Source organism: Hippocampus zosterae, chromosome 1 (assembly GCF_025434085.1).
Source record: "Hippocampus zosterae strain Florida chromosome 1, ASM2543408v3, whole genome shotgun sequence".
Classification (NCBI taxonomy): domain Eukaryota; kingdom Metazoa; phylum Chordata; class Actinopteri; order Syngnathiformes; family Syngnathidae; genus Hippocampus; species Hippocampus zosterae.
Genome location: NC_067451.1, coordinates 34,043,521 through 34,069,426, shown reverse-complemented (window position 1 = coordinate 34,069,426; position 25,906 = coordinate 34,043,521). Strand labels below are relative to the sequence as shown.

At 41.3% G+C, this 25,906-nt stretch overlaps 1 long non-coding RNA gene across 3 annotated transcripts; it reads right to left on the bottom strand.

Annotated features, from left to right (window-relative positions):
• Positions 1-3,221: 3,221 nt before the first annotated feature.
• On the bottom strand, positions 3,222-25,906 carry LOC127597873 (uncharacterized). 3 transcript variants are annotated; one of them, XR_007961789.1, is made up of 3 exons: positions 25,773-25,906; positions 16,480-16,581; positions 3,222-6,835 (listed from the first exon to the last, which is right to left on the bottom strand). It is a non-coding gene; the product is annotated as an uncharacterized LOC127597873 (long non-coding RNA). The 3 variants fall into 3 exon arrangements; XR_007961790.1 differs by lacking the exon at positions 25,773-25,906 and adding an exon at positions 17,099-18,649; XR_007961791.1 differs by lacking the exons at positions 3,222-6,835; positions 16,480-16,581 and adding exons at positions 18,654-18,852; positions 19,008-19,087.

Here is a 25,906-nt window from a genome sequence, read left to right as displayed (position 1 = left end):
ATCGGAATCGGTCATGACAGGAAATCACTGCAACCCCCCCCCCCCCCCACACACACACACACACAAACACACACAAACACACACAAACACACACACACAAACACACACAGTCACACTGTAGAAAGACACTTTCGCATTGCTTTTATCCTGTCTGGAGGAAATCAAGATTTGGATGGCACTACATTTCTTGATTTTCAATGAAGACATATGTGATGGTTTGTTCCCAGTGGCCCCTGTACATCCCATCCTACGGACCTGGCCCCCCTGCTCCTTATTGTAAGCCAAGAGTCTCGAAATTGGGTCTCAAACTGAACATTGACTGGCCCGGCAAATTTGTGCCATTGTTAAATCCAGCTTCCTCCATTTTAGGCAGCTGGCTGGAGTATAAAGCCTCTCCTTTCTCTAGAGCACTTTGAAGTAGTCATTCAGGCCTTTGTCACATCTCAGCTGGATTACTGTAATGCGCTTTACTTTGAAGTCAGCCAATCCTCCATTAAGTGTTTCCAGTTGGTCCAAAATTCTGCTGCTCACACCTTGACTGATACTCATAAGAGGGAGCACATACCTCCGACTCTGGCATCCCTTCACTGGCTTCCTATACATTTTAGAGTTCTTTTTAAGATCTTATTTGTTGTCAAATCTTTAAAGGGCCTCATCCCATCTTGCCTCTATGAGCTCCTAAGCCCCTACACACCTGCCCAGTGCCTAAAGTCCGTGAACCAGACAATTTTAGAGGAACCAAGAACTAAGGCTCAGAGGGATGGAGTCTTTTCCGTTGCTGGTCCCTCTTTTTAGAATGACCTCCCACTGAACATTCAGCAAGCCTCCTCACTGTCCATCTTTAAAACTTGTCTTAAAACTCTTTTTTTTATTCTTTGGCTTTTGACTCAGCATGGGACTTGATTTTTACTTTTACTGGTTTTGTGCTTTTTACTGTTCTTAATTTATCATTTTATTGTTTGTTGTTGTATGAATTATTTTTGCTTAATGTACAGCACTTTGTGTACCATGCTGGTTGTTTTAAAGTGCTCTATAAACACAGTTGAGTTGAGAGAGAAGACAGAGTGTAAATCAGTTGTAAAAAGGCCAACAACAACAGCAAGACGCTTTTTTCCACCATTGCAACTTTTTTAATTATTGAAGCAAATACAAACAGAAGAAAAGAAAAATCCATTAGCTCCTGAAGCTATTTGGTTTGAGAGAGGACAAAAACCAATCGCAAAAGGTAAAAAAGAAATGCTAAAAAAAACTGACTTGGTATGGCAGGAGAGAGAACAAACAGCAAAATACAAAGATGGCAACCCAGCTCCTTGTTCTGTGTGGCAACATGGAGAGAATAGAGAAGAAACACCAAAAGCAAAAGACAATCGCTACTGAAACAATTTGGTTTGTGAGGGCGGTGACAGAGCAGAGAAAAATTTGCAAAGGCAAAGTCACCAGGTCACAGTGAGAAAAGCAAATCGTAGCGGCAAGCAAAGCTTGACAGAATACCTTCTAATGATGCTTTAATGAGGACTTTATGAAGGGAAAGGATCATCGTCAGACAGCTCATCAAAACGACAGGTTGGCTGAAGGCGCTCGTCGTCTTCCTGGCAATCACGCAAAAATCACTGGATGGATTGCACGAACGACGGGATATTATTTCACTCTCCAACCGAAAGATCCAACGTGTTTGACAAAACTATCGGCATATAAATCAATAAGTGCAGTCTACCGTATACTCGCCATTTATTCTGAATTGTGATGACGTCTATATGCTTATGATTACCATTCAAAAATGTGGTCATTTACCCCGGTCAGAGCGGTGTCGTTTGATGGCGGTAATTGATGAGAACTTGATTGGAGAGATAAGCACCTTTGGCGGCGGTTTCCTCTCATGACCTCAGCAGTGAAGAAAGATTTAGTGAGTGGATGCTTGATACGGCGTTCACGTCAGTTTCAAGTGGGGAGGACAACTGTTTCCAATATTTGCCTTGTGACATGAGCCCCACAAAATATTGCAAACACTACAATGTCAAATGTGCGAATCGATCAAATGTAATTTTTTTATTTTGCTTTCGAGTAAATGATTCAATGTTATTCCTTTATTTTTTGGGGGGATGGGGTTAATTCAAATCACATTTTTTGCCACATTTTACTTTTATTATTTTTAGAATTAATATTTTTGATATTTCAAACTTTCACCTCATTGTTTGATTTAAAGTTATATTTTTATTCTTTAGTTTTGTTCACGTTATCATCATTTATCATTTTGTTTTCCTCAGGTCATTTATTTACCTCCATTTTTTCCATGGGGCATTTTTTCATCTAGATTTTGTTGTTTATGAGTTTCATTTTGTCGTGGAAATTGTATTTGTTTTATTTTTTATTTGACTTTGACATACACATTTTATATAGTCATAATTATGAATGGATACATTTTTCAATATAACTTTGTATGCTATTTTTGTATATACAATAGTTGGAAGTTTTTTTTCCCCTAATTATTTTTTTTTCCATTTTTGCCAGTAATACATTTGATTTTATATTTTTACATCTCACTGTAGTATATACATGAAAGATTTGTTTTCCTTCGGAAGCCAACTTTTAAGGGCCGATTACCTCCCACTCAAATTTGGTAGACCTTTTTCTCTCCAATGTACAGAAAAGAGGCAGACAAACAACGCTAAATGTTGTAGTGGAGAAATGCAAAAAGCACATAATTATTCCTAAGGATTTCATTTAAAAAAACATTAATATCACAATGACAACTGGAGGGGGATTGCAAGGGAGGAGGGAGGAGAGTTTAGCAGCCCCTAAGTGGCCCCCATGAAGAAGCACTGATCCTGGGCCAAAACATCCACTTCCTGACGGGGCTGCTCTGGAGCAACTGGAGCTCATTAGGACGCTCCGGAGAAGATGAATTAGCGAAGAGGGCAAGGGGGGAGCGTGAGGTGCGTCTATCAGCACTCGTTCTGGTTCTTTGCTGGGACACCTTGTTGTTGATCGCCCCGCAGAGGAGGAGGATGACGACCACGATGGCCGAGTGTGTTTGATGTGCAGACGCCATGTCCACTCGGTCTTTTGTCTCTAATTCATCTCATTGAAAGCCACTCCAAAAAGACATCTGCGGCTTCCAAAAAAACCTTTGGCACACCGAACCGCTAATCAAGTCCAAATATGCAGGAGTCTCTATCAGGCCCACTGTGATTGAATATTATTCTTTGCTCATGCTTCAGCCATTTATTATTTTACATTTTTTACCGCCAGCACAATTATACTCTTATTTCCGACAGACTCGTTGGCCTCAATCCCTCAAGTTCTTTGGGAGAACTCATATGAAAACAGATTCATGTCATAAATCATACTTTAATAGTAATATAGTAACATATCAGTATGCTTAGTCAGTAAACCTGGTATCTCGCTGAGCGGCAATTGTTTGCGGACGCTTGTAAACATAAACTTCAAATTTCAACATTTTCATAGAAATTTTGAACATGTTCAAATTTATTCGCAAAAGACAAACTATTTGCGTCAGGTAAAAACTGTCTGCAAACATCATTGGAACCTTTTATGAACCCTGACGAAAACCCCAAATTTGCTACGTTGCAAGCATTCCTCGCTTAGTGAGATATCAGCTTGTGATGACAAATTTGATCCCAAGAGAAGACTAAGGGCAGCTAGAAAATGTAGTGTTGCAAAATACACTGTCAAAAGGGGAGGACAAACAAGATAAAACTGTCATTCTCTGTAAGACACATTTTATTCAAGAGGACAATGAGGTAGAAAACAAAGGGTAATTATATACTGTAGGTATTTACTTCTAGGAAAGGATATGACTTCTCTCTAAGAGGAGACTAAGGGCAGTATGAAACATTACTGCTAAAAAAAAAAGACAAATACATTTTCTTTCCGGAAAAGAGAGACAATTTACCCAAGAGGGCAACAAGAAAACAGAAGGCTGAAATACAACAAATAAAGAGGATAAACATACCCATAAACATATTCATTTGTGCTTGAACATAGAACATCTTTGACTATAAAGCTGACTTGACACTTCAGTAAGACATATTTTATCCAAAGGGAGACTAAGGTAAATAGAAAAGCAGGATCTTATGTAAATAATAATCATCTCCTTACAAAAAAGTATTTACCTTTCTCCTCATTTATTTGTTAGAAACAGCTTTTCTTGCCTCCCATAGTCTCGTCTCAGATAAGAGTTGTCTCCCCCTTAAATACCTGTATTAATACTCGTTTATTTCCTTTTGGTTTTAATTTTCTTGCTCTGCATGTATTGCAGCAGTTCATTTTTCTGATGCCATTAGTCTCCTCTCACAGTTCCACCAGAAAATTAAACACCAGTACCCTCGTTCTATTTTTTGTTGTTTCAATTCTTGCAGGCCTTGTTGAATTATTCTCCTTACCTAGAGAGAATTTAAATACCGGTACCTGTATTTCCACTCATTCTATACATCTGTCAGTACTCCACTTTCTTGTGCACTTTGTCCCTCTCAGATAAAGATTGATCCGTGAGGAGTAAATATATTTATTACAATGACAATAGTAACACTGGCAAATGCATTTGTTGTCTGATTTTGTTGCTTGTTTGCAAGTCTTGTAATATCCATTTTCTTGCTTCCCTTAGTCTCTTCTTGGAGAAGAGTATTTTCCTTATTAGAGAGTTAATACATATTATTCACACGCCCATTCTCATTTTTGGGCAAACTCAAGTAAAGCGGTTCATTTTCTTGCTGGCTGAAGTCTCCTCTTGGATAATATTTGTCTGCTCAGCCTTTATTTTAATTTTTTTTCCTAACATGCAGTAAACCGCTTCATTTTTTTGCTGCCCTTGGTCTCCTCTCAGATGACACATCTCTCTGATATGTAAATACCAATTTTAACACTCATTCTTTACTTTTGTTTGTGAGTCTGCCTCTCAGCCACTGACAACACGGCAATCATCTGCTTGACGTTAAGTGTTGGTTTAAAAATAAAAAAAAGTTGCCAGGCCACAATAACAATACTAATACTGTCATACACACTCGGTGCTTTTACGGCGCTCCCCCCGGGAGGCTTGGTGCGTTGCAATCTGAGCCCCAGTCCAGATTTATGGCTGTTTTCAGCTTGTTACATCAGATTTATTGTCACAATAAAAGAAGAGACAGACAATCTGGAGGAATCATTCAGGGTTGTTGACGTGGGGGTGCAAAAGGTGCACCACAGAAACATGACAACAAACTTAGGCTAAAGCCTTCTTGGAATAAGTGTCACAAAAACAAACGCAGAAGAAAGCACGAAAAACAGATCATGTGAGACTTGATGATGTACTGGTGTTGACTTTTTTTGTTGTTGTTTTTTTTTTGTTGCCCTGTTTCTCTTCTTGAATAAAATTGATCTCAGTCAATGACTAAGAAATCCGTACCTATATTTAGCCACAATCTACATTTGTTATTTAGAACGCAATCATAGGTAATGTTTTTATGGGAGCTAACTGCAGTGAGACCATAAAAATTTGGACATGACACATTTCTGAGCTTTTGGACTCCAAAAGCCACCACAATAGATTTGAAATACAACATGCAACTGCAGACTTTCAGTTTTAAATGCCGCATAGGTAGCTGAATGCATGGTTGTGCCGGCCAGCATTAGCACTACTTGACCATTACTAGTGCTACGGCTCACTGCTGCGCCTCGTGAGAAAAAAAGTTTCGTGTGACGATGAACTGATGGGACATATGCGAACTGGATAGGAACAGTCGAGCCAAACCATTTCAACGGCTTTTAAAGGTCGTTCGGCTGTCAGCGTGCAATGCATAAGTGAGAACCAACACAGCAGCAAGCACAGTGACTGATGGGAGGGAACGAAGCAGCGCAATTGAATGTTGATGAGGTATGTAAACAATTTATCAAGTCAAATAAAAAAAACTATTGTGTCCATTTCTCACATCTAGCGATAAGTCAAGACAGTAATTATCGGTTCTATTATACAACCACGTATTTTAATACATTACATTATATACTCTACTATATCCATAACATTTTCAAATCCAGCCATCCATCTATTGACCTCTGCTTATCTGAGGAGCGGATCGTCGGGGGCAGCAGCTATAGAGAGAGAAGCCCAGGCTTCCTCTCCCCAGCCACTTCATCATCCAACTCTTCCAAGCGGATTTCAAAGTGTTTCCAGGGTAACCGGAATCTCTCCAGTGTGCCTAGGCCCTTCTCCCCGTGGAACGTGCCCCAAAATACCTCACCAGAGAGGCGTCTAAGAGGTATCAAATCAGATCCCCAAACCCCCTCATCTGCCTCATCTCAATGTTGAAGAGCAGCTATACTGAGCCCCCTCTCGGAAGACCGGGCTTCTCACCGTACATGTCTCTAAGGAAGAGCCCAGACACCCCGCAGAGAAAACTCATTTCGGCCACTTGTATCCATAACAATTTGAAATGAGCAGGATATTTTCACCTATCTATATAGCGCATCATTAACATTCATGTGTATTTTCCTGGACGTGGCAACGTCATCCGAGCCACCAAACCTCGTCAGTCAGCTCATGATGTGTTGCCTCCTCCAGGAATCCAGAGTCTTGGAAGAAGTTTGTTAGTATCACAGTGTGCTAAAGACAAATGACATGAGCTGACGAGACTATGAGCGATTGGCGATTGACACCGGACGTTGTAATCTTAAACGGGACCATCCTCATTCCTTCCGAGTGATTTGAGCGGTCATCTCGGCGCAAGCTAGGTTGGGGGCAATGTGTCCTTTGTAGCAGTCATACCTCGAGTGGTCGCTGACCCAAGTGGTCTCATTCCCAATCACTTTCCGTGATTCATGATCCGGCACTGAAGGAGCACAGCTGAAAGAAGAGAGAAAAGGAATGTTGACATCATGGGTTGAGAAATCCACACAGCCGCATTTAGCATTTGTCTTCTTGTCAAGCTAGGGGTAGTTAACATCATGCATCTGTCTATCTAGTTAGCAAATGCATGTATTTGTAATAAGTTGTTTAGCTCAACAGCTAGCTAGCGTGGCTATCTCGTAAACTAATCTTCAATATGTTGTTTTTAGGTTAGTACCAGAAACATCAAGAAGGAAGTTGTATGCATTGCCATTTATTTAACTCAGTGATCTAGTCAGCCGATCTAAGACTGTATATTACCTAAGTAGCATAGTAGAGCAAAATTATGTGCCAAATTAATCTGTTTTAGTTAGTTATGAGAGGAATGTACCAAAATCAGTGAGATAAATTTAACTATTTTACTTTAACATTACTAACTAGCAATGCCATGTAGGACATTCTGTTGTATATTAAGGTACTCAAAATCGAGCAAAAATACATAACCTACCTAGTTACCATAGCTAACTAGTAAACTAATATGTCAAAGATAGCCAGTGACATACTGTATGTAGAATGTATGCTACAAAAGTGTGCTCCGAAGTAGCCTTTGCTCAGTTCCTGTCTCCATGGAAACAAAGGCCAGATTTGAATGTGAATTCGGACACCGTGTGGTCGAGTCGCACTGGAGGTTTTATCATGTGGCTTTCAAATTCGGCCATTGGAGGTTTAAAATGTCACATATCTGCATCGTCATCACATTTAAATTTAGTTATGTATTGATACCAAAACAGTCATCTGGTTAACGAGCATGTTTAACTCGTAAGCAAGCTTATCTGTTTCAGTTAGCATCTATTGACCAAACAATTACAACAACTTTATTTACTGATCTATCGAAACAACAACTACTGTGAGTCAAGTATGCTAATCTTCCTATCATAGCTATCAATCACTCATAAACATTTTGCTGTTGTTTTGCTTTCACTTAAAGTAAATAGTCAGATACCACTTATTTATATTGATTCATTTGTGGGTGGCATTTATTTGCAACACATTATCAGTAATAGACGCCTCCCTGCAATTGCGGAAATAAATGTCCATCCGGTAACTACTTGTGGAAATACGACGCTAAAATTTTTCTTTTACAATGAATATTGCCATTTATATACTTCTTTGTGATTGGCAGAAGAAATTAATAAGTACATGTAATTCCTCCAAATAAATACAGGTGTAAAGAAGCTAATTAGTCACCTTGACGATGCGTTTGTTTCTCAAGGTCATGGTCTTCAGCCTGTTAACAGGCCTGCTACGCTAAACATGGAAAGACTCACGAGTGGGGGGGGGGGAGTTGGTTGGGAGGGAGCGCCAGACAGCCGCAGACACCCCATGGAGACAGCCCTGCGTCAAGTTGCTGCTTGAAAAAAAAGAAGGGAAAAAACACCACCTCGCCTCTAATTTGAGTGACAGGCCATATGGTCCACGATGCCATCCAGGAACCCCCGCTGGTCACCCCCCAAAATGACAACCCAACCCCACTCCGACTAGCAGTCATGTTGTCTCATGTTGAGCATCACAACACTATGTCTCATGTTGAGCATCACAACCCTATGTATACGTGTTCAGTGACTTTATGCCCATTGGTCATGTGCTAACATGGGCAACAGCAGTCTAAACATGACTGAAACTAAGTACTGACTAGAGCCATGTCATTTTAAAATTTGCAATCTAATACTGCTACAAACACCATTTCTACTACAACTGCTACTACTACTGCAACTCATAATAATAGTAAACAGAATAAGAATGTCTGGCAGAAATAATAATATTTAAAAAAATGCAAAAGAAGAAAAAGATTAAAGCATGAAAAATACAAAGAGCATCATTATTGTCATGCAGATATGTCTTTACAGGTTAAAAAAAACTTCTATGCGTTTTTTTACAAATTTGGTCTTTAAATTTTTCACGATAAAACCACATATAAAAGAATTATCGTATAAAACATATAGTCATTCCTACATATATTTTACAAGGAATTTATGTACTTTTCATGCATTTTACTACAATTGTAATGGATTACTACATTTATTATTACATTTTTGTTCGTGTATGTATCTCCATGCATTTAATCTTCGATCCATCCGTCCATTTCTAATACGCTTTATCTCTAGGAGGATCGCGGACATGCTGGAGCCTATCCCAGCTGTCTTCGGGCAGCAGGCGGGAGTAACACCCTGAATTAGTTGTGAGCCAATCACAGGCTCACAACTAGAGATTCCTCGGGACAATATGGAATCTCTATGCATGTTTTTGGAATGTGGGAAGAAACTAGAGTACCCGGGGAAAACCGACGCAGGCACGGGGACAACATGCAAACTCCACACAGGAAGGCCGCAGCCGGAATCGAACCCTGGACCTCTGCACAGTGAGCGTGCTAACCAGTCGACCGCTGTCTCGCTCGCATTTAATCATATCAAGCTAAATCCCCCAATTCTGTTTGCACACATTCTTGGCAATAAACACCAAATATGAACATCCGCAGATGCATTTTTCTACGTCCAGCGCATCAAAAATTGCTCATAATTTCCAATCTGTGTGTAATTTCACTCCACCGCTACTATTCATTAGCAAAGAAAACAGAAACGGCGGTCTTTTTGTGTGCCATATACAAAGTGGACACAGATGTAGCAGTGTGGGTGCTAATAGGAACTTGCGTATTAGTCTGAATGTGCCATTATATTGAAATTACCACACTAAAGAAAAAAAAAATCCACGTTTGTAGTCCAACACAGCCTGAGAGGGTGGCCCACATCAATCTCAGTTAATGATCAATTTCCTTTGCTGCAATAAATACTTCCAACCTCCCCCCAAAAAGTAGTATTTTACCATTTTATTTTCGGTAAAACACAAGAGGATACACACTCATCTAATTGGGGATCAAGAGAATCCCCTTATGAGACCCTATGCTCTTTTTGGGGTTATATTTCATTGTTTTGCTTTATAATTAATGAATTCACCAGGCCAGCTGGTGCTGCAATGAGTCACCGGTGTGTCAAAACAACACTCCCACTCAACATCACATTACGGAGCATTTTTTCCTGTACTCATAACAAATAAATACATTGCGATACCGCGTAACATTAACCTTATCATTAATCTTATTTCAATTCAAATTAATTTGAACAGGCTACACAATGTACTAATGACTAACATGTCTGCCTCACAGTCCTGAGGTTCATGGTACCAATCGCTGCCGTCCTCTGTGGAGTTTGCATGTTGCCATGCTAGCCAACTGTTTAGCAAGTCCGCAAATGTCATGGGTTCAATTACGGCTCCGGCCTTCCTGTGTGGAGTTTGCATGTTCTCCCCGTGCCTGAGTGGGTTTTTTCCGGGTACTGCAGTTTCCTCCAACATTCCAAAAGCATGCATGGTAGGTTGATTGTACACTTTACATTTTCGCTCGCTGTGATTGTGAGTACGAATGGTTGTTGGCTGGCAACCAGTTCTGGGTGTACCCCACTTACAGGCAGATGACAGCTGGGATAGGCATGCCCGCAATCCCTGTCAGGATAAGCAGTTCGGATAATGGATGGATGCATGTTAGGTTCATTTTTTTGAAGAAAGGCGATTCGATAGACATTCAGTACATGTGGTGCAATACAATTGTAGAACGGTACATTTTGAAGTGGAATGATTGGATTCATTTGATGCACTCACATCTTTTAAAACAAATTCAAATTTCCAATTCAAATCCCGACTGGTTAAATGTTGTTTTCATAAGGACAAACTTTGTGAGATCAGATGTCAATCCCATAGCAGAGGCTAGCTGCATGTTCCGGCGGCCGTCATCAGGAATAGTTAATGGCGACTTGACAAAGGTCATAAACAGAGTCAAGGTGTCAAACAGGTGCGGGGAAAGACGAGCGGGACGAATAAAACTCAAGCGGTGGGAGGAGGTGCAGCGAGAGAGCGAGTTCCGACAAAGACGTCCGAGTGGCGCTAATGTCGACCTCTGGCTCCTCGCCTGTCGTAAATCGCTAGTCGTTAAGGACAGCTGGACACCTCCTGGCGACCGCTTCAAACGGGGGCGCGGCAGTTCTGCACGTTAGCTTGGGGCTGTTGGGGGGCGTTATGATCCCTTCGCTGCTCTGCGGATCCACATCTGGCTGGCAGCGCTTCGGCCCCCAAATTGAGACTTTGTGTCTTCTTGTGACATCTTTATGAAGGCTTGCTGTTATTCACTTCTATAAACCTGGCCTTCACCTAATGCACCCCTGCACCAACCCGGAGACGGTGAGACATTAATGCAAAACATTTGCGGCGTCTTCCTTAAAGGAGCTGTGAAAATGGGAATTGAACCTGTACACCTTGTCGACATTACACCACTAGATGAATCTATCGGTCCTGCGCTGATTTATGAACTGGCCTGTAAGTGCCTGCACCCACCCCATCCTTAAGCTATTCCTTACTTCAGCGATTCCCAGACTGTGGTGCGCACTCTGCAGGGGGTGCATGACATTGAAAGTATAACGGCAATCAATTGGAATATAAAATGTTGTGTGTGATGTCTTTATTGCCTATGAAAAGGCTTTGGAGCAATGGGGTGCGCCAACTCTCATGTGGCTTAAACGATTTAGGAAAGACTGCTCTGGAACAGAGGTTCCCAAACTGTGGTGTTCGTACCCTCAGGGGAATTTTGTTAGTTACAAAACACTACATTGCTTCACAGCATCTTATCTTGTAAATGTAGCGGTATCTTATTTTCCAACCCAAGCCTTATGCTAACAATATACTTGTCTATTGTTGACGCCAAGGGTTAAGAAAGCAGGGTCTTCAGCATTCTCTATTCAGGCTCCAGTACTCTGGATATTAGAGCAGATAGCTTGGTAGAAATGTTTAAATCTCAATTTATTTCTTCACTCTCGCATTTGAGTTACCCACAGAGAGTATGCTAAAAGTCTCTCACTTTGCCTCACCCAATTATATTTGAGTTTCAGCCTGTTTTACTGCCACTTATCTCTCCGGCCCCCTCCTCCCCCCTACTTCCCCTAAAATGTTGCTGAGAGGGATTCTCAACCACAACTAAACTGTATATATATGACAAACTATTATCCCAAACCACTGTTATATGTCATATTTCAAACACATCTTAAATTATCCTTAATAAATTGCTAAAAGATTATTTGACTTTGGAAAAATACAGTAGGTTCTAGAGCCCGCTCTGTTTCGGCTCCAATCCCCTGGAAAAATCAGAAATTACAGTGGCTACCTCTGTAGATATGTTTAACTCTCAACTTCAGACTTCTACACTCACATTTTGGCTAAACCACATAGAATTTTCAACTGGTCTCGAACCCTGTCTGGATTTTGACATTCTCACATACATTACTGTGGAGGATCCTACAACCACCGACTGGGAAAGGTTCTAGGGAGAACCGCTTTCAACTCGACTTTCCTTCCTTGCACAAGCAGATGGGATGCGAGAATTCAACACTTTCAAGGGGTTGCGCTGGTGAAAGATAGTGGTGAACGACTGAAAGACCAACTCCATTGTAAAGCGCAAGAATAAAACAACATGTAACATGACCTGGTGTAATAATAGGACATTTACAGTACATGACAGAACTGACTAAAGGCCCAACAATAGTGTATGCTCAGCAATAATATTGTAGAGTGTAAACAGTAGGTGTCATGATGCCGCAATGTGTCACCTAGATGACGGACAGCTTCACTGTCACTTGACATCCTCCAGTGGAACATCCCCTCACCCTCGACTCCGCCTAGCCACCCAAACGAGTCCTTGGGGCACGGGGCCATGGCCGTCATGCATGCCCAGTGTAGCGTTTCCCAAAATGCAGGCTGGGTCCGACGGAGGCACTTCGCCCATGACAGGGGGAATAAATCACCACAATTACAAGCTACTAGAGACCGTGGCCCGTTCCCAAAATCAAAATGTCTCTTCACTGTATTTACTTAACTGCAGATGGGTGATTGTATGAATTTAATTAAATAATGCTGTAAATGGTGTACAATAATCCAGGCCATTCGCAGCGGATTGTGCCCAAGCTTGACCACAAAGAACTAAAACGCATGTAAGTGACATGCAACCCCGAAAAACATTTACGATTGCCTAATTCATACTTCAACCATTAATACAACACGGACTACGTCTCCTAAAATGTTTAACATCGATAGTCTAATAGCATAGTTGCCTACATCATATTTTATTGATTTTAGAAAACACCAATTTTAGCAACCACATTGGTATTTCTTTTTAATGGAATTGGCCTTATAGACAGTTGTAAATAAACTCACAGTTTCAATTAAAAAGTAAAAATGAGATTATTACAAATTGTGCTTTGTAATAATGTGCTTTTTCTTGTATTCAGATTGTTTGATTATTTGATTTTAAAACACAAATGCACCATAACTGTGCATGTCCATGCAAGTGGTGAAGACCGCAAATTCGGTGAACAATTGAAGCTAAACTTAGTTCCTGCATGACAGAAAAATTTGAACTCAGTCAAGATGTATCACTGTACTATACCTCTGTGTTTTTGGGTCATCATTTGTGATATATTGACTGTACGGAATTAACCTATGAACACAGTGTGAATGAGGTATATACTGTGCCTTGGTGTGAATAGCAAAAATCATAGCAAAGTGCATCTTCTATTAGACAAGGCTATGTCCTGACTCAATTCAACACAGTTGCCTGGCGCCAAGATGCTCCCAGATGGCGGCAACGCTGTATTGTTAGATTGGACATGGCTATGGCCCAAGCACAGAAATTGTGAATGAGTCAATTTTATTTCTTTTTTTTAAAGAAAATAACGAGGATAGACTGTGAATGCCGACCGTGAACATGCAGGGTTCATTCTATGACTGTAGATGGTGCTATGCTACCGTTTAGCCTCTGACAATGTTTCTTTTTTGGTGATAAAAGCGATGTTACCAAGGGAGGCCTTTTGTGAGTGCCTTTCCTCGTCTTCCACCTCCACCATATGACTCCCTACAGCCCTCCCCACGAATTTCTTATTTTATTTTTTTCAGCCTGTGGGTTGGGCATAAGGGAGCGCAAGACAGGGGGAAATTGGCGTAATGAATTTAGGGCGCCCATACTCACTGAGGCGAGGCTCCCTCGGCTGCTCGTAGCCATTAATCTTCCGCACTCTGTCAAGACCAAAATGTGCCCACAATGGGCCAAGGGGGAGCTCCAATTGACTACCAATTACGCGCCTGTGAATAAAGGATGTGGAGAGAGAGAGCTGGCGGGAGTGCAATATGCTTCAGCGCTGATGTTTAGTTTAACCCTGCGCCTGTGTGTGTGTGCGTGTGCGTGTGTGTGTGTGTGTGTGTGTGTGTGTGTGTGTGTGCGTGTGTGTGTGTGTGTGTGTGTGTGTTGGAGTGTGAAGGAGCTATGCTTATCTGAGTGTTCACGCCACCATGAAGTGATAAGAAGCAGCAGGAGGCTCTTTATTTTGTTTGTTGGTTTTATTTTTAGGGGGTGGCAAAATGTCACCAATTTGATGGTACGTTCACATGACAAGGATTTAATTAAAAAAACTGGAGATTATTTTGTAGTTTGACAGTTCATTTTTTTTATGAAGAATGTTATGTTATTATTTTGGGCAACATCTCTATCTTGGTTAAATATTAACAGTCTTCATTGGAAGTACATGCTTGTACATGTAAGACAACCACGCTTTGGCTTATAAAGGTCCACTAGCTTGATGATAACACATAATGGGAAACACCATAGACGGGCTAACGAAACTAGCATTAATGTTACAATAGTTACAGGTATATAGTTTGAGACAAGGCTGCTACTGCTTGCAATGAAGTGATTATCAGCCAAGGTGATTAACGACAACAATGTTTGCTGATGTTTTTTTTTTAATCGACATCCAGTAAAATAACATGTTAAAACTGGGCTGTTCAACTTCAGGCAATGATACATTTCTTAAAAATTTCACTTATGAGAGATGCTGACCCTTGGAACTCCCTGAACGTTTTCTCTCTGTTTATGTCACGTTGTGCCCGAAGCGATAGAATGATCACTCCGTGCACAACAAAATAAGGAAGAGGATCCCCAAAATAGCAGACACAGAAAGATGTTTGTCAAAGAACAAAAGGAGTCTTTCATAAGAACACAAAATAACCCGACAGGGAGAATAACAAAAAGCGCTGGTCAAAATAGGGACCAGGGATCAAATAAAAGGACAACAGAATACGCTTGCGGAAAAAGGTAGCAAGGAGGGTCAGATTAGACAATAAATATAAATCTCACTCGCAAGAGGAACAACGACGCGTAACAACAGCCACAAGGCTAAGAGGCAATGAATCAAATGCAAGTAGGAATAGGGTGAGAGAAATTTTGGCACGGCGTGGAATTCTCCGGCAGTGAGTAGACTGCCAGAGCGTCCAAATAAAGACTGAGCATTTACTCCCTAATGGGTGACAGGTGTGTAAACGGCAGGCAGAAAGCCCGCCCCCTGCTGGCAACCCCGGGACGTGACAGTTTAAACAAAGTATTTAGGGAGCTATTGAATTGCTAACTTTTCACTGAACTTTTTAAGACACGCAGTTGAGAGCGGGACCTTGTTAGACTTTTATAACAAATATGTCTATTGTCTAAGACAAACGGAAAAATGCTCTAAGATGTTGCAAATCTGTTGAATAAATATACCTCAGGGAATTTAAGCAAAGTTTTGGAGTTTGTATTATTCGACATTTTGAACTGCAACATTTTCTCTTTTGTTGCAAATGAGTATCTGTCTCCTCCTTGTCTTCTAACAATTGCCCCCTCCACCCAAAAATAAAGAAAAATACATTACATTTAGGTCTATCCCTAAATATTAGCTTCCTGATGTTAGCTCTGACCATCATCATCGCAATAACGTATGTCGTAAACTGCCAGCCGGTGGCGCAGGTGAACACATCTGAAGGTGTAGCAGTGCAATTTCCATTGAATTACGGAAAAGATGCCCAACTTGTTTAATCCATTACAATGTATGAAATGATTTTCTCACTGTGTGTTTGAAGAAAGTACAATACTGTACAGCGGAATTTTTAATTTCGAACATGGTCTCGGAACGATTGAAACAAGTGTGATTCAGCACCTTTGGCAGGATGCACGTTATCGCCGTACGTTAACACTGTACAGGCGTATTCAGGCAACCGCCATTGTTAGCATGATTGCTCCCCCGCCCATCCCCCCGATCCCTTACAGCAGCCCCCCTTCTGGTTGTGATTATTCCGGAGCAATGTTTATTGTATTACCCCTCCGAACATGACAAGAACTAATACGTTCCCTAATTGTGTGTGATTCCATTCAGGTTCCAATGCGCTATCACAGCCGCGGTCCAGTTGGGTTCCTAATTAGGCCGTTACAGCAAGACGTAAGGGGAGGAACATCAATCATAGAAAAAACTAAAAGATGAAGACGAAGAGGATGTTGGGCCAAGTGGCTGTGAAGTATGCACAATCGACGATTCCAAGAACAACGTTCACAGCTACAATAACACCTTTCAAAGCGGAGAGATTTTTGGGGAGGCAAGGGGGGGAGATATTTAAGACTTTCACGTATGCGGAAAAAATGTCAGGAATGAAGATGGAGAGTGTGAAAGTGTGCGCTTAAATTCATATACACAAGGACATTGACTTACTTATGTTTGGTGGGCCGTAAAGGCGAAAAACGATCCATTCCGGGATGCAGCTTCATTTCCAAGTTTTTGTAATCGCTTGACTTTTCTTTCTATGGAGTACTGCTGTATAGATGGAGCACATAAAAAACAGGTAGAGTTAAACTAGCAGATTAGAGTTGTTTATTTGACAAAAACTACTAAAAGCAATATTTTCAAGGAAAATTCATGTTTGAGCAAACTGGTTCATGTCAAGGGATAAAGTCATCATCAGCGAAGTCAACAAAAAAAAATACTATTTAAAACAAACCAAAAAAAAAAGCACTCTAAAAATACTTTGGTCAAACAGGGATCAACCGCTACTTGGGTCAATTTGATCCAATTTTTGAAGGTCGTTTTGTACAAAATTGGTTGACAGCCCAATTTTAGAGGCCATTTTGTGCAAAACAGTTGTCTCTTTTGACTATTGTTCCGTTTTAACACATAAGGTGGAGAGAGGCGGTTCAGAGTAGATGTACTTAATGATAAAGTGCCCTCCAAAATGATCGTCACCCCCGGTTAAAGTTGATGAAAAGACTTCAAATTAATTCAATTTGTATTATAGAAGCAGACTGTAAGACTGAAAATTCTAGAAATGGTTCACCAGATATTGAATCAAGCTCATCCGATGGTCATCGCAGTCCCTGGACCTCAACCCCAGTGGAGTAAGTGATACAGGAGCATGTAGAGGAGAGGACTCGTGTTGCTGGGTGATTGAGACTGTACTCTTCCATCTTGTCAAACATCACAGGTGCTTTTATGTTGGCAAAAGGGAAGTATTAACATCAAGGATACTAATTGTGGCATACATGATATAAGGTGAAACCAGTATTCCATTGCTACTTTGCGGTTCGATTATTGCGGATTCACTCTGGATTTGCACAATAACTTCATCTTTTGCAGTTTTAGCTTGCCATTTTGCAGGTTTTCTTCCTATTGTTCTTTCTTCTACGGTAGGCGAGTCAAGACATTTTTGGGGAGGGAATTTTGATTTAAAGTAGATTTGTTTCACAGTAGGGCCGCGTTCAGAAATTTGTTGGGGACACATGGCCGTGCACCACTGAGTGTCATGTGTTTGGAGAGACAGAGCTCGCTGCCCTCCAATAAATTTCCAACAGTAAACGATGTTCTAAAAAAATCAGCATCTTGTGCTTAAACTGTTTCCATCTGGACTGCCTGACGCACTGGTGCACCGTGTCCGCAGTTGGAGTGCTGAGAGCTGCACCGGCACTGTTTTGGGTGCACGCTGAATAATCGAATGCAGTATTTCAACTTTGAGATTTCGAACGGCTGGAGTGAAGCAGCGCACACTCTGAGAATATTTCCAAACACGCCCTCGAACTCGTCGCCTCACAAAACCCCGTTCCTTCACTGTGGGTGCATTCGGAAATACGCTCCAAGCACGCCGTTTGACTCTGACCGTTCGGAAAGTCAGAATGTTGTTCGAATGTGCCGTTTGATTATTTGCTGCCCCAAAAGACGGAGCTCATTGCAAGCAGCAAAGGCTTGATAGTAAACAGCTGCGTTCAGATGTTGTGAGCGGAGCCTCCATCAACAAAGGACAATGAAAACGTCAGCAAATAACAATGCTAACATTTTTTTGTTCAACGTCGTCTTAAATCTTGAAACCTTTACCAAAATCCCATGTCGCACTGTAGCCAAAGGTACACACTTGGTGTATTCTTGCCTCTTTTAAATCCTTGTTGTGCAAACCGCTTCTATTTTGTTCTCTTCAAAAGAAGACAAAGAGATGACTACGACTAGATTTTGTGGAAAAAAAACAAATGAAGAAAAGCTTAAATACTTTAGAGGTTGACAAAAGTCTGTAAAGTTTGAGAATGAGGTGTTCCATTTCAAGGGATCCAAAAGTGTATTGTTGAGAGGGAAAAAAAAGGTTATCATTTTTAGGGGGTCGTCTGATTTCTGATTAAGTGAGGGGTGTATACTGCAGTCGTTTAATTGCAGTCAGGGTTATTGGTGGGGGGGGGGGGGGTGTCCTTGAATGAAATGATCAAAAAGATTGCTAACCACTGGCAGCGCCATGTTAAAGCTCTTGTTAACAGCAGCAACACCAAAGGTTTGCTAAGTGTGCGTGTGTGTGTGTGTGTGTGTGTGTGTGTGTGTGTGTGTGTGTGTGTGTGTGTGTGTGTGTGTGGCCATTCTCGTGCAGGTTGTCAGTGTCGGCATGTGAGTGTTGGGTAGGAGGGGGCAGATGGACGAGGTTGTTGTTGTTGCCAGGCAGGATGAAAAGAAGCGTGAAGGAGGCCAACTGCCAGAGGTCGGCAAAGGGTTGCACTCGCCCCTTGAAAGACGACGATGACGGAGGAGGGGTCACTTGACACACGCGCACACACAAACCTAATTAACAAAATAAACGCAATGGTTGACATTTGTGTGTTTGAAAAGAAAAAAATGCTACAAGCTTAAAATCGTGTATTATTGATAAAAATATTTTTTAAACAAAAAGTCATATTTTGAAAAACACACACACGGGGAGAACATGCAAACGCCACCCTGAAGGCCAGAGCTGGAATTGAACCCTGTTCCTCTGCACTGTGAGACCAACGCCCGAACCCTTTGACCATCATGCCATCTGCATTAAAAAGAAAACTAAAAAAAATTTGTTTTATAATTAGTGAAATTGATATTTAAAAATTAGGATTTTAATTTCCCAGAAGCTCCACTGTAATTTGGTATCTAAAGATTTTACATGTATCCTTGCAACCATAGCTTCGTAAAGTGACATTTGACCTCTGTTGCCAACACGGGTGACAATATGGTGGCGGGGGGGGGGGGGGGGGTCGTCTATTTTATGTTATGTGTCGGAGGATATCAATCTTTCACTTCAAGTGTGAAAGGGTCTTGGTGGTGTCAACCAAAGCGATAAGATCGTTCCCGCCAGTGCTATTGAGCAAAGGGGGGAGGCAAGGAAGTATTGTAGGGACCAGCGGACCCTCTGGACGACACGCCCAAAAAGGCCCGGCCAGATGGCGGCGGCATTATCTCCACAAAGGGTGTCTAATTAGACCTACAATACTGAGAATGTGTCCACCTCAGACGACACGCATGGAACACATACAATCACTTGGGATCGCCCACCCCGCGCCCAGGCCTAATAGAAGGAAGCCATGACTTTATTAGCCAGTTTATTGCAGGGGAAAAAAATCCTATTAAGTTTGATAAACTGTATTTTTCATGAATTTTAACTTCTAATTTTGGAATTATCGTTGATGGAAATTTGAGAGTTAAACTCCCTCCATGGCAGGTGGCGGGATCATGGTCCTGCTATTTCACAGATTTTTAGGGGGTACAGTTCCTAACTCTACTTTGTTCTTCCTTGTTTATGTTGGGTGTAATTCCTCTGTTGGTCAATAGATGAAAGCACACTATTTAAAGTGACTTTGGAAATTTGATTAAAGAAGACGACTGAAAACAAACACAGAATTTTAAGATCACCTGAGTTTTTGATTAAGATGAATATACATAAGATAAGAAAACCTTTATTAGTCTCGCAATGGAGAAATTCCCAATTCACAGAAGCAAAGTTATGAAAGGAAGTAGAACAACAACATATAGGAGCTGCTGGAAAGGCAGCCACTTACGGGGCACCATTTTGAAGTCAAAAATAACAGAAATAACACAACACACAGGACACAGACAGTCGTGCAATCTTCACCACTTTTCTGCATACACTTTATTGTCTGAAGCAGTTATAGATGAAAGAGGAGAGGATCAAAGTGTCCTTTCACCAGTGGATCAGACGTCATGCTGAAAATGTGCACGTCTGCTACAAGCTAAGTTTTGAAAGCAAACACGAAGATCTATTGTCGAAAAGTGATTAGTTCACTTCTCCTGTCCCACGTAATCCGCTCCAACCCGCGACTCCCAGTTCCAAATCCGCATCGGCGCTCCGCACTAACGCTCCTTTCTTCTCATCTTCGGCTCCTCAAGACTTACATCCATCCAGCTGCAGACCGTTCAACAGCACCGATCTCTCCGCTGAACAAAGCGGGGCTGTGAAAAATGCTGCTCATTACAGCCGCCAAGACACAAGCGCCCCGGGACAGTCCAGCAACGACAGTCAAATGGCGCCGACATTCCTCCCAGGCAAAAACAGTGCTTGTATACCCATGCTGCCGAGAAGGCGCAACCACCAATCACAGAGTCTCCTCCTTGATGAATGTCGTGGCCAAAAAATGCTGAAAAAAGTCCACATCAGATCCACACGATGTACCAACAAACACAAACCAAAAACACACACACACACACACACACACACACACACACACACACACACACACACACACACACACACACACACACACACATATATATACACACACACACACATATACATATATATACATATATATATACACACATATATACACATATATATACATATGTATATATACACATATATATACATATATAAGGAATATCCTTCACTCGGAATAAAAACCTATGCATTAACATTTTGACTATGATATTACATGTTACCGGAAGTTGCGGAAGCGGAAATTCCACTACCCGTAATCCAGATGGGGGTGTAATGCCGCGGGATCTTAAATACACGCAACGCCCACCCGATGCGACGGAAAAGACAACGCTGAAACAAGTTTTCACTTCGATTTTCCGATCATCAGATTCTAAACCACGACGTGCAAGTGAGTTTTTATTGCCGTGCGTTTTACTGTAATTGTGAATGATTGTAACTTTATTCACTTACGTCCTGTAGAACACGGCACTAGCTTAAAAGCAGCACCCACTCGATGAGACCGAAGAAACGTGTTCGCTTCGCCGTTTTCATTCATGAGATTCGAAACAAAGATGTGTAAGCGACTTGCGAATTGCGAAAGATTTTAACTTTATTCACTTACGTCGTGTAGATTTATCGCATCGAAACGTAGAACTGTAACAACTGGAGCGGAGCGAGTGAAATGCATCCGTTTGAGCGAGGCTGAACACAAAAGTTAAAAAGATCCAGCAGACACTTGGAGTCGGAAAGACGCAAATCTACGAAATTTTAAACAACAAGGCATCGATTCAACTTCTGATGACAAGCCACCATCCAGCAAGGAAGCAATGCAAATGGCAACAAAAATCCTTCAGTATGCACAAGAATTACCAGACATCGGTGATCAACGGGACAGTTACTTGCAACTAGCAAGAAAACTGTATGACACGCAGGCAAACATTGTCATAAACCAAAGAATGCATCCAACAAAACAATCCAAAATACATATTTTTTTCCCAATATACAATAAAATACTGTATGTATTTTACTGTTGTGATTTTTTTGGGGATACACCTGTATTGCAGTTTTTGTTATACAAACAGTTTTTGGACAGTATATTTTTGTATTTTATTGATTGTGTTGTTACACGTGCATTTTGTCAACATACTTGCAGGTTCATAAAGGACATGTACCATGCTCATTTCCCAAATGAGGAATTTCTGTTATCAGGACAAATTGGACAGCGCAAACCGTACTAGAGAATATTTATTGTATATCTATCCATTTTCCGAACGGCTTGATCCTCACTAGGGTCACTGGGGGTGCAAGAGCCTATCCCAGCCGTCTTCGGGCAGTAGGCGGGGGACACCCTGAATCAATTGCCAGCCAATCGCAGGGCACACAGAGACGAACAACCATCCACGCCCACACTCACACCTAGGGACAATTTAGAGCGTCCAGCCTGCCATGCACGTTTTTTGGAATGTGGGAGGAAACCGGAGTACCGGCAGAAAACCCATGCAGGAATGAGAACGTGCCGGTGGGACAGTGGTTAGCGTGTCAACCTCCCAGAGCAGAGGTCTTCGGTTCAATTCCCGCTCCGGCTTCCCTGTGTGGAGCTCGCATGTTCTCCCAGGGCCTGCGTGGCGAGGGTATTACTGTTGTGGCCACTCAAGCTCAGCGAGCCTCAGCAGTAGACACTCCGCTGCTCCCTGCTGTGCGTGCTTCAGCGCGAACATGTACGCAAGCGTGTCTTTTGATTTCAACCAATCAGGGCCGACGCAACGACAACACACACCAGACGTCACACACGTCAACAGCTAAGCTAAACTAGCCTAGACGACACTCAAAGTCGGACGGACACATCTTTCTGCCAATCTGTGCGTTTCCCTTTTTGTCCAAATATATTTTTTACGACAACTGTCTTGTCCATGGTGTCTTTTTTTCATTCCACTGGGGTTTAGCAAGTGTGTTTTTAAGAGACGAAAATCGCTTTACTGTTACTAGTGTTAATGTCTCAACATGGCTACGCCCGTGAAAGCAAAACGACTCAAATGCGTATACGTTAAATGTTGTCGACTAATATCCGGACTAATTTTAGGCAAATTTTCCTCAATTCTCGTGAGAGATATTCATAAAAATGTGAAAAACCCAGAATTCCGGGAATATCCGGAGGACTTTCATCTGTGTGTGTGTGTGTGTGTGTGCATGTATATGTATATGTACATATATATATATATATATATATATATATATATATATATAAAATCTATCTGTCTTTCTGTGTGGTATATGGGCACCACACGTCGCCATCCCTGACGCTAAATTTTGGCTATTTTATCCTCGGCCGTCGAGTGAGTGGTCAACTAAGTGCTGTGCATGAAACGGATGAAAGCCCATCGTCCCAACGAAAAGGACAATGGAAACACTCAACCGGCCTTCGCTACTCAGCTAGCTAGCTTGGAGCATCAAATTTATTTAAAAAAAGGGAAAAGGATAGGCGGACTGAGACGACAGACACAAGCCTTGCCCCCACCCCCCTCAGCAGTCAGGGGGCTATGACTTTATTAGCCCTCATTAACACAAATTAGAGCATTTGAGCTCCCACACCCTCAGCCCCCACCTCTCAGCAGCAGCAATGACAAATTGAATTAAGTGTTTGGGAACTAGTCAATTCCTCTCCCAAGGCCAGGCTCGGCCATATTGCGTTGACATTCATCGCAGTTGGGAGGGGGCCGAGGGGGTAGAGGGGGATACAAAAAGAAAGTGCTATTAAAGAGGCTGTGAATTCCTTTGGCGGACACTCCCGTTCGGTGAAGGTCCTGAATTAAGTTGGCCAAGTTAAGTGAGCCATTAAACGCCCTGCCAGATGCTTCTATTCAAACACTGGCTGACACTTGCTTTGTTCCATCAATTTTTAAAGAGCTAAACAAATAACATATTTCCAGATGAATTAGAATATTGTTTCTGATTTACATTATGAACCTTGTTTTTATAATCCAGATATTAATTTCAAATAAATTAAATTATATAAGATCTCCATAAAAACTAATATCGGAAATGTTTCAATGTACTCACTATTTTCCAAACAATTTTTACTTGGATAGTCTTTAACTGTTACATTTCAGATATTTCCAAAGAACATTTGTGACCATTTTTTAAAATTTCAGGTAGTTGAAAAAAAATCGTATTCCCTCTTTTAAATATGGCAGCTATTTTCCTTTTCATATTACATCAATCTGAAATGTGTATATTTTAAATATTTAAAAAAGGATACTTAATTGAGAAAAAAAGTATTTTTACTATGTCAGCTATTTTCTAGAATACATTTTCATTTTATATTCTTAATGCCCAAATATACCTTTGATTAAAGTCTTATCTCATTTTTAACATTTAGTTATTTTCAAAACCTATCCTTATTTTTTAGATAAATGTTTTTAAGTTTTCTGTAAGTGTATTTAAATGTCAATCTACATTCTTTTTGTTTGTTATAGGCTCCTGATTTTCCTTATGCTTTGCTTTTGAATGTCATAAACTGTAAATGCTTGTTGGTGTTCTTTGCTTGTGTGAAGCGAGTTGCCATGTGTATGAGATGTGTTAATAAATGAAGAGGCCTTGACGAGCCTAGGTTGCGAGTTCAATATTTTATTAAACAATTAAAAAAGTCGAGCAAACTTAAGTTTACGCAGGTGTTTGTCAGCGTGTCAGTGCTGCGTAAAGTGATGTAACACTGACGCCAAGTGGCAATTTACGGAACTACAGGCTACGTAGCGGAGTTTCGAACAAAACGAACTTTAATTGTATTCACATAGTAATAATATGTGAATACAATTAATCAAAGTTTTTATGTTTATATCAATATTATCCATCCATCCATACATTTTCCGATTCGCTTTATCCTCACAAGGGTTGCAGGGGTTGCTGGAGCCTATCCCAGCTGTGTTCGGGCAGGAGGCGGGGGACACCCTGACCCGGTTGCCTGTCCATCGCAGGGCACCCACAGACGAAAAACCATCCGCGCTCACACTCACACCTAGGGTCAATTTGGAGAGCCCAATCAACCTGCCATGCATGTTTTTTGGAATGTGGGAGGAAACCGGAGTACCGGGAGAAAACCCATGCAGGAATGAGGAGAACATGCCCGTGGGACAGTGGTTAAGCGTGTCAACCTCCCAGTGCAGAGGTCTTCGGTTCAATTCCCGCTCCGGCCTCCCTGTGTGGAGTTCGCATGTTCTCCCCGGGCCTGCGTGGGTTTTTTCCGGGTACTCAGGTTTCCTCCCACATGATTTAACACTCAAAATTGTCCATCAGTGTGAATGTGAGCGCGGATGGTTGTTCGTCTGTGACTCCTGCGATTGGCTGGCAACCAGTTCAGAGTGTCCCCCGGCACAGAGTGTGCCCGAAGACGGCTGGGATAAGCTCCAGCACCCACTGCGACCCTTGTGAGGATAATGTGGATCAGAAAATGAATAAATGTACTGTATTGTTTTTCATCATTTCTTATATTCCTGCAAACTGCCTTTGCAGGAATGAAAATCCAATTATTACATGATAAACTTGCTTCACATTACCAGTACGTTATGTTTTTTTAAATAGTTGTCAATTAGGGGGTAAAATGCATTTTAAAATGTTAAATATTCCATCTTATTCAATTTTCAAACATGAAAATGTCTTGAAGCCTTGCAATGTCAAATATCGATCAGGTCAAACTGTTTATCTTTAGTAAATTGCAACTAAGTTTTAAAGGTAGTGGCAAATAACAAAAATGATCCAACTAAATTGTGTTTGGATATTGAAAAATAAGAAAGTATACTTGGGGTTAAATTATAAAATTGAATTTATAAACACCATCATTTTAATCAACAGCAGTAACCTCAATGCAATATTTACTATATATCTCATCAAATTCCACTAATACACGATCTATAACTTTAAATGATAACGCTTGTTATTCATTGTGCATATTTTCAAATAAAGTCCTATTGCTGTAATACTCGAAAGATTCCCTCGAAGTGTTGGGATGAAATGAATGGTAACTCACAAGCAGTCGATGTTAGATTCGTCCTCCGGGTGACGCTGTTCCCCCACAATTCAATTGCTGCTCGCTGCTCCGTTTGCCAGCTGGAAGCGGGACAAGAAAAAGTCAACATTGTCAACAGGAAACGGCATTTTTGT